Below are 13,970 nucleotides of genomic sequence, written 5' to 3' on the forward strand. Positions count from 1 at the left end.
GGCAAACTGGTGCAGCCACTCTGGAAAATAGTATGGAGATTCCTCAAAAAATTAAAAATAGAACTACCCTACGACCCAGCAATTGCACTACTAGGTATTTATCCAAGGGATACAGGTGTGCTATTTCAAAGGGACACATGCACCCCAATGTTTATAGCAGTGCTATCAACAGTTGTATGGAAAGAGCCCAAATGTCCATAAACAGATGAATGGATAAAGAAGTTGTGGCATGTGTGTGCGCGCGTGTGTATATATATATATATATATATATACACACGCGCGCGCACACACAATGGAATATTACTCAGCAATCAAAAAGAATGAAATCTTGCAATTTGCAACTGTATGGATGGAACCAGAGGGTATTATGCTAAGTGAAATTAGGCAATCAGTGAAAGACAAATATCATATGAGTTCACGCATATGAGGAATTTATGATACAAAACAGTTGAACATAAGGAAAGGAAGCAAAAATAATATTAAAGCAAGGAAGGGGACAAAACATAATAGACTCATTAATACAGGGAACAAATTGAGAGTTGCTGGAGGGGTTGTGGGTGGGGGGATGGACTAAATGGGTAAGGAGCATTAGGGAGAACACTTGTTGGGATGAGCGCTGGGTGTTATACACAGGCAATGAATCACTGGAATCTATTCCTGAAATCATTATAGCACTATATGCTAGCTAACTTGAATGTAAATTAGAAAATAAATAAGTAAATTTTAAAAAAAGAAAAGAAAAAACTTGGATTGTCTTACTACTGAGTTTAAGAGTTTTTTATTTCTTCTGTGTATGGTCCTTAATAATAAGGTCCATGATTCTGTATATTTTCTCCTAGTCTATAATGTGTTTAAAAATTTTTTTTTCTTGAGGCACCTGGGTGGCTCAGTCAGTTGAGCTACTGACTTCGGCTCAGGTCATGATCTCGTGGTCTGTGAGTTTGAGCCCCGCGTCATGCTCTGTGCTGACAGCTCAGAGCCTGGAGCCTGCTTCTGATTCTGTGTCTCCCTCTCTCTCTGCCCCTCCCCTGCTCATGCTGTACCCCTCTCTGTCTCAGAAATAAATAAACATATTAAAAAAATTTTTTTTTCTTAATGATATTTTAAAGTACAAATGTTTAATTTTGGTGAAGTCCAGTTTATCGTTTTTTAAGTGTCATGTTTTGGAGTTATATCTAAGAACTCTTTGCCCAACCCAAAGTTACCAAGATTTTCTGGTATGTTTTTTGCTAGAAGTTTTATAGTCTCAGTTCTCATCCACTGGACTATATGTCTGTCTTTGCACCAATTCCACACTGTGTCAATTCATAGTATTATAGTAAATTTGAAATCAGGTAATATAAGTTTTCCATCTTTTTTTCAAAATTGTTTTGACTATACTATGCATTTCCATATAAATTTTAGGATCATTGTGTCAATTTCTGTTTAAAAAGCTATCATGGGGGAGGGTGCCTGGCTGGCCCAGTCAGAAGAGCATATAATGCTTGATTTTGGGATTGTGGATCCAAGCCCCACACTGGGTATAGAGATTACTAAAAAAAATGAACTTAAAAAAAAGACAAAAAATAAAATAAAAAACTATTAGGATTTTGAGAGTGATTGTGTTGAGTATATAAATTAATTTGGGAAGAGTTTCTATTTTGACAATATTGAGTCTTCCAATTCCATAAATGGGGAATATCTCTCCATTTATTTGAATCTTCATTAATTTCTCTTAGTCACATCTTATAATTTTTAGCATACAAGTCTTGTACTTCTTTTATTAAATTTATTTCTACATATTCTATTCTGCTTATGCTTTGTGAATAGAATTTTTTAATTTCATTTTTTGATTTGTCTTTGTTAATGTAGAAATAAAATTGATTTTCAAATATTGATCTTATATCCTGCAACTTTGCTAAACTCATTTATTAATTCTGGTCATTTTGTGTGTGGATTCCTTGGGATTTCCTTTAAAAAAATTTTTTTTATGTTTTATTTATTTTTGAGAGCAAGAGAGACAGAGCACAAGTGGGAGAGGGGCAGAGAGAGAGGGAGACACAGAATCCAAAGCAGGCTCCAGGCTCTGAGCTGTCAGCACAGAGCCCAATGCGGGGCTCGAATTCACAGACCACGAGATCATGACCTGAGCCAGAGTTGGACATTTAACCGATTGAGCCACCCAGGCGCCCCAGGGGTTTTCTTTTTTTTTTTTTTTTTAATATTTTACTTTTTTTTATTTTTTATTTTAGAGAGAGAGAGAGCGAATGAAGGCAAGGGGAAGAGGGTGGAAAGAGAGAGAATCTTAAGCAGGCTCTGTATTCATTGTGGGCCCCAACTGCATGACTGTGGGGTCATGACCTGAGCTGAAATCAAGAGTCAGATGCTCAACTGACTGAGCCATCCAGGCACCTGTGTTCCTTGGGATTGTCTATGGACAGGATGATGCCATCTATGAATAGAAGCAGTTTTACTTCTTTTTTTTATCCTTAGTCTGCTTTTAGTGAACTATTACATCTTCTGTTCTGCACCAGTCAGAACCTTTCTTGAATCATAATATTTATTCATGGCCATCACATGTTCCTTGGGGAAAAAAAAAATCAAAAGATAAAATATCACTGTAATCCCTACACTCAGACACAACTTTTGTGAATGTGTGGGGTGGATTCTCCCAGACATTTTTGTTAGAGGCTCTGTAGCACAGGTTATGATGTATTGAACCACATCCTTCAGCCCCCAGATTTCAACACAGCTGTGGCATGAACATTGCCATGGACTTTGCCAGTGTCCATACAAGATCATATCACAGTGTCTCTCACCTTTGCATTCTAGAAGCCTGGAAAGCCTGCTCAGCTACATGTAGACACAACCTATAATTTCAAGGCAGTTAATACCCCCTGGTTGGAGGCAGCCCTAAACCAATAAGAGCAGGATCTCATGGATAAATGGCCCAGCCTTTCCATCTTGCAGGGCATAGAATGGGACAATTCTAAGATGACTTCTGCATGGTTCCTCAGAGCCCCCTGTGGGATTGAACCCGTTTCCCAAACTGTAACCCACTCATTTATTGACTTTTCTCTCTTGCCCCTTTCCTTCACATATGTTTCCTAAGATAACATCCCCCCTAAATTTTCTGCACCCAAATCTTGTTTCAGGGTCTGCATTCAGAGAAACCTAAACTAAGGCAGGTATCATGTGTGGTCCCTGGACAAACTGGGATATTTCCATGAGTTGGTCATCAGGACAGTGAGTGTGCTACAGAGCCTCTAACAAAAATGTCTGTGAGAATCCAGCCCACACATTCACAAAAGTTGTGTCTGAGTGTAGGGATTACAGTGATAGTTATTTTATCCTTTTTTTCCCCCCAAGGAACATGTGATGGCCATGAATAAATATTATGATTCAAGAAAGGTTCTCACATAAAAATAATGAAACTAGCTGATGAAACTGTGAGAAAAGAAAACTTAACAGAAATAATCATAGTCATCTTTAAATACCTGGATACCATTCATGTGAAAGAGGAGACCAGCATTAAATGAGCACCTTCTAGGTTATATACCAGATATTATGTAGTATGCTAATACATACATTAACTTATCCATCCTTACAACAACCCAGGGAGGTAATGACAATCTTCATTTGTCATATGAGGAAACTGACACACAGAGACTTAAAGGAATTTGCCCAAGGTCCATAGTATTGGACTGAGCAAGTATAGAAACTGAGTTTCAAATCCAAACCTACTGTTCCCACACTTGTGTCTTCCTGCTCTCCTGGACATGTTGCAAAGAAGGGCAAGCCAGGGACAAACAGATAACATTTTAAGTTTGCATAATTGTGTTTCTATGAATGCATAGCATGGCAGAGATTGTTTAGAAGTTCACCGATGCTAGTTTTTCTTCCTTGATGCAGAGGAACACTTCATGTTCTAACTTCCTTTACAATTAGATTGGGGCCATGTAACAGGGTTCTAGCAAATTATAATGTGCAGATGAAATACACCTGATATTCTCTCAATTTCTCTCTTTTTCTCTTTCACTCTCTTAGCTGGCTGAAAGCAGAGAACCCAGGAGAGGATTCTGGGAAGGTCCTTGGGGATGGTAAAGCCACCAGATAGGAGGTAAGTGGATTCAAAGGGCATGGAGTAGAATAGAGCACTCTGTGTTGACTAGATTGGACTGGGACATGAGCAATAAATGAACATACATTGGATTAAGCCATCAATGGGGGTTGTTATACAACTGGCATTCCCTAAGAAGTCATGAGCTTCCTGTCCCAGGATATACATGAACGGTGATTAAATGTTCAACTCTCAAGGCTGCTGTAAAAGATTCCTGTTGTAGCAAATGACCTATAAAACTAGTAGTTCACAAGGTGCCTGGGTAGCTCAGTCAGTCAAGCGTCCAACTCTTGATTTCAGCTCAGGTCATGACCTCACGATTTGTGGGACTGAGCCCTACATCAGGCTCTGTGCTGACAGCTCAGAGCCTGCTTGAGACTCTCTCTCTTTCTCTCTCTCTCTCTCTCTGCCTCTCCTCAGCTCACACTCTCTCTCACAATAAATAAATAAACTTAAAAAAATGATAGTTCACATTTACTGAGATATTATAGATCAGGCATGTACATGTATTCTCACATTTAAATCTACAATATGCTTTATCATACTCATTTTACACATGAGGAGAGTAAGGCACAGGCACAAAGAGCTTAGATAACTTGCCCAAGGTCACACAGGAAGCAAGAGGTAGAGCCAGAGTATGTCACTTTTTTAAAATTAAGTTTGTAATTTTAATTTCAAGATAATCAACATGCAGTATTATATTAGTTTCAGGTGTTCAGCCATTCTATGCATTACTCAGTGTTCATCACAGAGTACTTCACTCTTTTTTTAAAAAGTTTATTTTTTTATTTTGAGAGAGAGCAGGAGAGAGAAAGTGTGTGTGTGTGCAGGGGAGGGGCAGAAAGAGAAGGAGGATAGAGAATCCCAAGTAGAGTCCATGCTGTCAGCACAGAGACCTATGCCAGGGCTCAATCCCGTGAACCTGTGAGGTCATGACCTGAGTTGAAATCCACATGCCCCCAGAGTACCTCACTCTTAACTACTACTTCTCACTGCCTCTACACTAGAAGCCTTGGAAACTGGATTTGTCCTCAAGGGATTTTTTTGTTCTGTTTTTGCTTTAAAATTTTAATCTATGCTTAAAACTTAAAAGGTTTTACATAAAAATCATGTTTCCTGGTTTCTCTTGGAAATTCAGAAGATCTTGCAAAACTGACTTATAGATAATTATGACAACAAGCAGCTGGAGCTGAAGAGTGGCCCGTAAACTTTCCATCTAAAGCTGAGTTCTCCCCACGTATAGAGCACAGTGTTGGGCATATGACGGGGACTCAACAAATATTTAGGAAATTAGTGAATAAAAGTAGAACCTGGATTCTCTTACCCTCTCCCTGTTTCTTCAGCTCTCTTTTTTGTGACTGAGAACCGTTGAATCTGAGTTTACTAAGTTATAACACACGAGACTAATTTCCCTTTTGTTCTAAGCAGCCAGGACCCAGATTACAGGCACCTACAAACGTTATGCCTGATTTGGGCTCATGTTGACATTTTCTATCAACTCAAAATGTTTGCTTCTATACAACTAGAGTTTGCTCTGAAGAACCAGCCAAAGCTTGGAGTAAATGGGTAGGCAGGTGCATTAGTTCTATCTCAGATTAGGTTGTGCACAATGGGCTCTTTGTAAAGTCCTTATAGAAGGGCAAGGACAGGCAGGCGTGCCCTGCTTCCAGCTTTGGAGACTCGCTCATAACAGTGCTCAAGATAGAGAGGCACAGTTTTAATCTGCCTGGCTTAGACCGCTGGACTCACATGTGGGTGTGTAAGCCTCAAACAGGGGAAGCTTTTCTCTCAGGCTTGTTAGCAAAGCTCATTTGGAGGAGCCCAGGGCTGGGGCACGGCCTGGATCAGCAGCCATGACGCACGCAGTGTAAGCTTCAGAAGCTGGTTGATCCCTTTAGCAGAGCCCAAGCCTGCCCGTCCTCCCCTCCCAGACTTGGGACAGTGCTGCCTTTCTCCAGAGGGTTGGTGTGTTGGCATCAAGAAGGGAAGGGCAGTGCCAGGGCTCTTCCAGGTGGAAATCTCCTGTTATTTGCCCGGAGGAAAAAAGGGGCCTCTCCTTAAGACTTCATTTCTGAGCTCCCTATTGTGGGAGCAAAGTGGATTGCTTACAGTAGCACTTCTCACGCACGAGATTTTGCCTCCTTGGGGCATTTGCAAAGCTTGGAGGCATTTTTAATGTTAACAACTGGTGTGTGTTAACACTGATGCGTCTAGTGGGCAGAGACCAGGGATGCTGCTGAACATCCTATGATGCATATAAGACAGCCTCCACAACAAAGAATTTCCCATCCCCAAATGTCAATAGTGCCAAGGTTGAAAAGCCCTGGCTTAGTAAAGGATGGCTTGTATTACATTTTTAAGCTTTAAAATTGTAAAAAGCAATTTCTTAGCGTTTTATTATTTTATAACCTGAAAAGTAAAATAAGGGCTATTTTAAACATAGAGAAATATTTTGGACTTACCAAATATCACCTTCTTTCATTATTTATAGTAACAATGTTGGCATACAGTAGGTACTCAATATTTGTACAATGAACGAATGAATGAATGAATGGCATACTGTAGTGCTGTCCCTTACTGAATTTGTTATAAAGTGGTTGCTTCCTTCTTTAAGGCAGTATACAGCTCTTTTCAGGGGAGAGAAACAGGTATTAGATAGTTTATTTATTCATTCATTCATTTATTTTTCTGCTTCTGGCTTTAGCACATGGGCCTCTGACTCTGGCTACACTTTGTTTAATAAAATGTCAGATTTGCTGATAAGCTTGGCCTTCTCTCTTTTCTCAGCCCTTGTGCTGTTATTTGGGTGGATTTGACTTGATACATTTCCAATCCATCTGTATGAAAACCATATTTGATATTGATATGGATTGTAGCCATAAAGCAGTATTTCACTGAGAAAGATATATTTTGTAATTGAACAATTAAATTGTTACATATATTCCTTGCACCAAAAGATCCTAAAGTTAAGAATTACAGTTATTCAGGGGCATGTAGGTGGCTCGGTCAGTTAAGCATCTGACTTTGGCTCAGGTCGTGATATCACAGTTCATGGGATCAGGCCCCACCTTGGGCTCTCTGCTGTCAGTGTGCAGCCCACTTTGGAGCCCCTAGGCCCCCTCTCTCTCTGACCCTCTCCTGCTCTCTCTTTCGCTCTCTGAAAAAATAAATAAAGGTTAAAAAAAAAAAGGAAAACCACATATTGTTCAAAACAGGAGTCCAAGCAGAACTTTGACTGATTTCTGATATTCCTTAGTATCCACCAAAATTGGTGATGGCCTCCGGGTCCTTTACTTCTCTCATATAGTCTATTGTCTCCTTTTTTTTTTTTTTAATTTTTTTTTGTTTTATTTATTTTTGAGAGAGAGAGAAAGAGAGAGAGAGAGAGAGAGAGAGAGAGAGAGAGCAGGGGAAGGACAGAGAGAGAGGGAGACATGGAATCCGAAGACAGTCTCCAGGCTCTGAGCTGTCAGCACAGAGCCGATGCGGGGCTCAAACTCACAGACCACGAGATCATGACCTGAGCCCAAGTCAGATGCTTAACCAGCTGAGCCACCCAGGCACTCCATGGTCAGTGGTTTCTTTATGGCATTATCCCCACCTGAAATTTTATCAGATATTGTTTATTTGTTTTAATATCTGTTTCTTCTTACAGATATGAGTTCTCTAAGGGCAAAGACCTGTTCTCCCTTCTTCATTCTTGTGACCTCAGTGCCTTGAATGGTGCCTGGCATATGGAAGGCATTCGGTAAGTATTTGGTGAATGAATGAAAAGCAGAGAAGAGAGACCCAGAGACAAAATGACTCACCTAAGGTCATACAAAGCCCCATCAGGAGAACTAGTCATATAACAAGGTCTAGGCTCTCTGATTCAGCCCACCCCAGCTCCCCCCACAGATACATGCTCTTTCAGCACTGCACAGTTGCCCAAGGAGACTCAGAAGCAATGTCCCAGAGGAGGGCATCATCATGTCCCAGATGGGAGGGCCCACTGTGGGGCTAATCTTGTGGTGTGACACAGAATGACCAGCCTGGTTTGCCTGGGACCAAGGAGTTCCTGGATGCAGGACTTTCAGTTTAAAAAGGGGTTGTGGAACCTGCTTGGGATTCTGTCTCCCTCTCTCTCTCTGCCCCTCCCCCCCGCTCGTACTCTCTCTATGTCTCAAATAATTAAGCCTAAAAAAATGGTAGTAAGGGGTAAGTCCTAATTAAATTGGAATGAATTGGGTGACAATAACATTCAGTGAAAAACTATGGTGCCCTACAGTGCATGCTTCCTCTGGCAAGTGCTGTCAGGTGTCAGGGAATCATGGACTCTTAGTGATGGAAAGGAGAAAGACCCGTATGTCTGCAAGAAGCTGTGAGAAGTGGGGACTATGGCAAACTGGGAAATCTGTGTCCCGTGTGAAAGGAGGTGGCCACACTCAACTTGAAATGAATGTTGACCTGTGGGAGTAAGAGTCCATGTGGCCATATGAGTTGGTTTTTCAAGAGAAGCCTCGTGAGTGAGTGAGTGAGTGAGTGTGTGTGTGGGAGAGAGAGACAGACAAACAGACAGACAGAAACCTACTGATTTTTTAATGTTAGCAGCTACTTTTAAAAAATATAAATATTGGGGTGCCTAGGTCACTCACTCAGTCAGTTGAGCACCTGACTTCAACTCAGGTCATGATCTCGCGGCTCGTGAGTTCAGGCCCCGTGTCAGGCTCTGTGCTGACAGCTCAGGGCCTGGAGCCTGTTTCAGATTCTGTGTCTCCCTCTCTCTCTGCCTCTCCCTTGCTTGCACTCTCCTCTCTCTGTCTCTCTCTCAAAAGTAAATAAACATTTAAAAAACTTTAAATATAAATATTATGCAAGATAGCAAAAGTAACTGCAGGCCAGATTCCTCTCACAGGCCACTGATTGGTAGCTGCTGATACGGTCTGATATTTCATTTTACACAGTACAGGGAATGCAAAACTAGGAATGAAGGATCCAGGCCTCTTATCAAAGGAACTTCAATAACAAACCAATTTCTATACACACTAGTTATTTTGGTGGGGGATGGGTTGGGCAGGGGGCTTGTAAAGGAAAAAAATTGATAGAGCACCTACTATGTTTGAAACAATTACTTAATGATTTCAATGTACCAAATCACACTCACTTTATACAACAGCCCTTTGAGGAGGTTGCTTGATCTTTTTGCCTGTTTCCTTATGTGTAAAATAAAAAATAACGGTAAGTCATTCATGGCAAAGATTAGAGGAATCAATTCTTATGAAGTGCTTAGAGCCAGAGAGGAAGAATGTGTGGCTGTGATTGTCCATGAGATAGGCATTATCATCCTCCTTATTTAACATATGAAGAAACTGATTTTTCAGAGTTGACCTAACTTGTCCATGATTGTACAGCAATAAATCAGAGCCAAGAATTGAACCCTGGTTGTCTGACTATAATTATAGACCTCTTTCCCTCTCCAACTAGGCTGGTGTTATAAATTCAAGATAAGAAAAACAAAAACACAAATAGCCAGTTTTCTCTTTTGGTAATCATTGTACAGACAGTCAAGGTCAGAAGTGAAGTTCTGTGGTATTTCTCTACACTGTCAGCTGAGTATCATCTATAATGATGGAAGAGAAAATGTTACACAGATAATAGAAATGGTAGATAATAAAAATTTCTCCTTGGGCATTCATTATGCAATTTGGGGGGGGCAGCTAATTTATCTTCCTAATTATGTTTTGCTTAAGCTGATTTTAAAATTAGTTTGTTTACCCTGAGCACACACTGATTAACAGCAGGGAGAGGTGGCCTAGAAACATCTTGGGTGGTGGAGGGATGGTATCTTGAGATTTGGAGGGAATTTACATGGATAATTTTCATGTAGCTATGGGAAGGTAGAAGGTTAATATGTTGATGGCACTCTGAGTATAAATTATTATTGTGATTTGTTGTTGGGTGCATTTAAATGTAAGGCTATGAATTGCAGACCCAGAGAGTTGAGTGGACCCCAAGCTCCTTCTTATTCATTCTTTAGTGCTGAGAGTTCAGTCAAGGTACATGAATCAAGCAAGAAGATGGAAGAGGAGGGCTAGCTAGAGGTGACTCTAGGAGTTTCCTTTTAGTAGATATCCAACAGAAAGTAAATATCTGTTATGTACTGTGAACTATGCCAGGAACTGAGGATACCAAGATGAATAGGCCATTGTCTAACCCCTTGGAATTACACAATCCTTTAAGGAAAACAGACTTAAAAACACAGAAATCACAGCCTAGTATATCAGGGCTATAAAAAAGATGGGGCAGAGTTGAGGGAGCAGAGAAGAGACTATAACAATCTGCTTAAGGGACTCAGGACAGGGAGCAGCCCCATTCCTCACTCTTCCTTGGCTTTGCTCTGTTTTGTGGGTGGGAGTAGGGAACTCCTGCAGACCAGTGTCAGCTGGCTTCTGGCTGGTTCAACCAATGAGAGGCAATGGTGACAGACTGGAGGATGGGAGAGAGGGAGAGTCAGGGTATCTCTCTTTCCTTCCCTGCCTGGAGTGCTGTTTTCAAAATCTGCAAAGCATCTGTGTCTCTGCCATAACCCCACCTCCTACTGAACAGGCCCATTGGGATCCAGCTTCAGCAGGGCGATCCCAGCCCCTGGGATCTGGTAACCTGTTTGCACCTCTAGCCTGGGAGTGGTAGCAGCTTCTTGCTGGTGCTAATCTCTGCTTTGCCTCACTGTCCCCTGGTTTTTCCATCACCTGGAAACCAATGCCCTATACTAAATTCACTCTATTTGAATAGAGAAGGTGGTTTCTGTATTTCTAGCTGGGCTCTGATGGACATGGAGGGCTTCTCAGGGGCACTGATCCTGGAGCTGGTTCATAAAGGGAGAGAAAGCATTTGCTAGATAGGTAGCCAGGGAAGACCGTCCTCAATACACTTGGATGTGTGAGAAGCTTCGGGTGTCCAGGAGGGACAGAACACCCTGGCAGCAGGGAGCAAGTAAGGATTTTCAGAAAGGGAATAAAGTTTTCAAGTATTTTAGAAAACTCACCTGACTAACTCTGCTCAGTGTATTGGTAAGGAAAAGAGCAGGGTGGGTGTGAAGCCTAGTTAAGAGACAATCACACTGATTCAGGTCAAAAGCCATAGAGGCTTGAACTAGAACAGCTTGATGCATTAATATGGAAAAGAAGTGAAATGCCCTGGATATCACATTCTTCATTAGGTCCAAGAAAGGAAATTTCTTGTTTTCCTGCAATACCACGGTAAATACTTGTTGAATGGATTAATAATATTCCAACAATTTATTTGCGTTATAAAACCTCAGGTGTGCCCTTTCTTCCTTACATTTCTCCCACCTCAACGTGAACCCTCAGTGCCACGATAATATTTGACCTGTCCTGTGCAGCCTGTTGGACAAGGTCTGTGAATCTGTCCTTCCCCTTTTCAGGGGTTCTCGCCACTCTAGAGTAGCCCTCTATTAAAGTTTCTCTCCCCTAGAGCCATTCAATCAGTGGGTATTTACTAAGCACTTACATCCTAATAGCTGACATTTACTGAGCACTTATAACACCATCAGGAACTGGGCTAAGCCCTTGCCATGCATTTGTCTCATTCCTGATAACAGCCCAGTAAAGTAGGTGCCACTCTTGTCCTCATTTTATAGATAAGGAAGATACGTAGAGGCCGAGGAACAAGTCACACAGTCAGTGGCAGAGCTGGAATTCATATCTACGTATCTGACTCTGGAGCCCAGGTTCTGAGCCACTGAGGTTATATTGCCTGGCACTGTGTGCTGTATGCAGTTGGGCATCTCAAGACATTTCAGACAAATCTGTGGGGAGGAAAGAGTAAACCTTGATGCTAAAAAATATATCGTAATTCAAGGCAACACAAGAAAAGCTGCCACAAACCAGAATGTGATTATCACCAATGTGATGGTAGGGATAATGAGAGAGAGATCACCCCAGACTGGGATAATCAAGAAAGGCTTCAGGAGGTAGAATTTGCCTTGTGGTTTTCCTGGCATTTAAGAGGCATACCGAATTCCTTTGAAACAATGCAAGAACAACTTGAAGGTCAGTCGTGGGCTGATGCAAACTTCAGCGGGAAATTAAAGAAGGGAGAGGTTAGTATCGACTGGAAAAGGCACTTGGTTAATCTTCCAGCTCTGGGCACCTGTGGATGGAACCTAGTATGGATGGCCGATGTGCAGAATATAGTGAAACTCCTCTGCCTCATAGCCCAGAGCCTATTTCATATATACACATTCTCAGGTTGAGACAGCCTTTTTCTAGGGCTCCAATTTTCCTTTTATTTCTTTTTTTTTTTTTTTTACAGTTTATTTATTTATTTTTGAGAGAGAGAGAGAGAGCGCACCAGTGGAGGAGGGGCAGAGAGGGAGGGAGACACAGGACCTGAAGCAGGCTCCAGGTTCCCAGCTGTCAGCACAGAGCCTGACGTGGGGCTGGAACTTACAAACCATGAGATCACGACCTGAGCCAAAGTCAGACGCTTAACCGACTGAGCCACTCAGGTGCCCTTTCGGTTTTCTCTTTAGATGCCGCCTCACCCACTCTTTTTTTCACGCATTACCTGTGACCACAGCAGGGAGGACATATCTCACTACAGCCAAGAAAGAGGCACCATCTCTCCTGGTGCGCGAGGGATGATGGGGTGGCAAGCACACACACGAGATTTGAGTTTATTCACTCAATGGCTCATTCATTAGGTAACACAGAGAAATGGCCCCAGAGTAAGAGGAAGTTGGAGTCTGAGCATGGAGGTAAAAGAATGCCTGCTTGTCTCCAAAGTAAAATCTCTTACCTTTTTAGCCTGGCCATCATTCCTTCTCTTGGGAACTCCTCCCCTACCCTGTTTGATCTAAATGAGACTAAATCAAATATGTTGACCTTTACCGCCGGGGAGAGGATACAACCCATCTGGCCAACCAGAGGACTCCATCCCCCTGGCCATGGTGACTGGGCCAAGCCTGGTGACAGGTGGGCTCCTTGCCATCTAGCCTGCTACCCATGAGCTACAGGAGACTGCCATTCACAATGGTGGGGCCCCATGTGAGCCAACACTGATGTGAAACCAGGGGCCTACCTATGATTTGATGAGTCAGTCCCCTCTGGTCCCTTTAGTGGGTACACATTCAGAGACTGTCAGTTGATAACTGTTTTGGAGATCTGGTGTCTACAAGTGCTATTCTGGGCTATATCAATTAAGGTTATATTTTGATTTCTGGGACAGAAGCACATAACAGAGGCATAAACTTAAGGATCTTTGAACCAGGGGTATTTGAAGAGAAAATAGGCATGCCCTCCCATAGTCCCTACATCTAGACATCCTGTTCAAGCAAAAGGATGTTGGATATATATATGGACAGTTTTTCTTCCAGGAATATTGTACCAATTTACACTCCACTAGGGATCTGCAAATGTCTTTTTCTCCCTGCCCTCAGCAAACCTACATATTTAATATTTATTTTTAAAAATAATCAGCTTGATAGATAATAAATTGTATTGTTGTTTTTCTAATTTGTGTTTGATTTCCAAAGAGTTAGATTCTTTTCATATTTACTGTCAATTTCTATTTCCCCTTTTATGAGTGACTCCTTTGGGTGTTTTTGCAATTTTATACTAGGATGTTCATTTTTTTCTTATTGATTTTTAAGAGTCATTTGTGTAGGAGGACCTGACAAATTTATCTGTCTTAGATGTTGCAAATATTCTCAGTTTGTCATTTTCTTTGATGTTTACCATGGATTTTTTTCCCCGTCATTGCAATATAACTTACATACAATAAAATGTATCCACTTTAAATGTGCAATTTAATGAGTTTTGTTAAATGTATATACCCACGTAGCCATTACCACAATCAAGATATAGAATAT

The 13,970-nt window shown here is 41.4% G+C and overlaps 1 long non-coding RNA gene across 1 annotated transcript in view; it reads left to right on the top strand.

The window, feature by feature from the left end:
* The window catches only part of LOC113593738 (uncharacterized), a 46,425-nt gene that overhangs the window by 17,805 nt on the left and 14,650 nt on the right, over positions 1–13,970 (top strand). The window contains exons 2-3 of the long non-coding RNA XR_008299238.1: positions 4,027–4,099; positions 7,755–7,847. This is a non-coding gene — a long non-coding RNA (uncharacterized LOC113593738). The remainder of the gene's footprint in view (positions 1–4,026; positions 4,100–7,754; positions 7,848–13,970) is intronic.

This window comes from Acinonyx jubatus, chromosome A1 (assembly GCF_027475565.1).
Source record: "Acinonyx jubatus isolate Ajub_Pintada_27869175 chromosome A1, VMU_Ajub_asm_v1.0, whole genome shotgun sequence".
Taxonomy (NCBI): Eukaryota; Metazoa; Chordata; class Mammalia; order Carnivora; family Felidae; genus Acinonyx; species Acinonyx jubatus.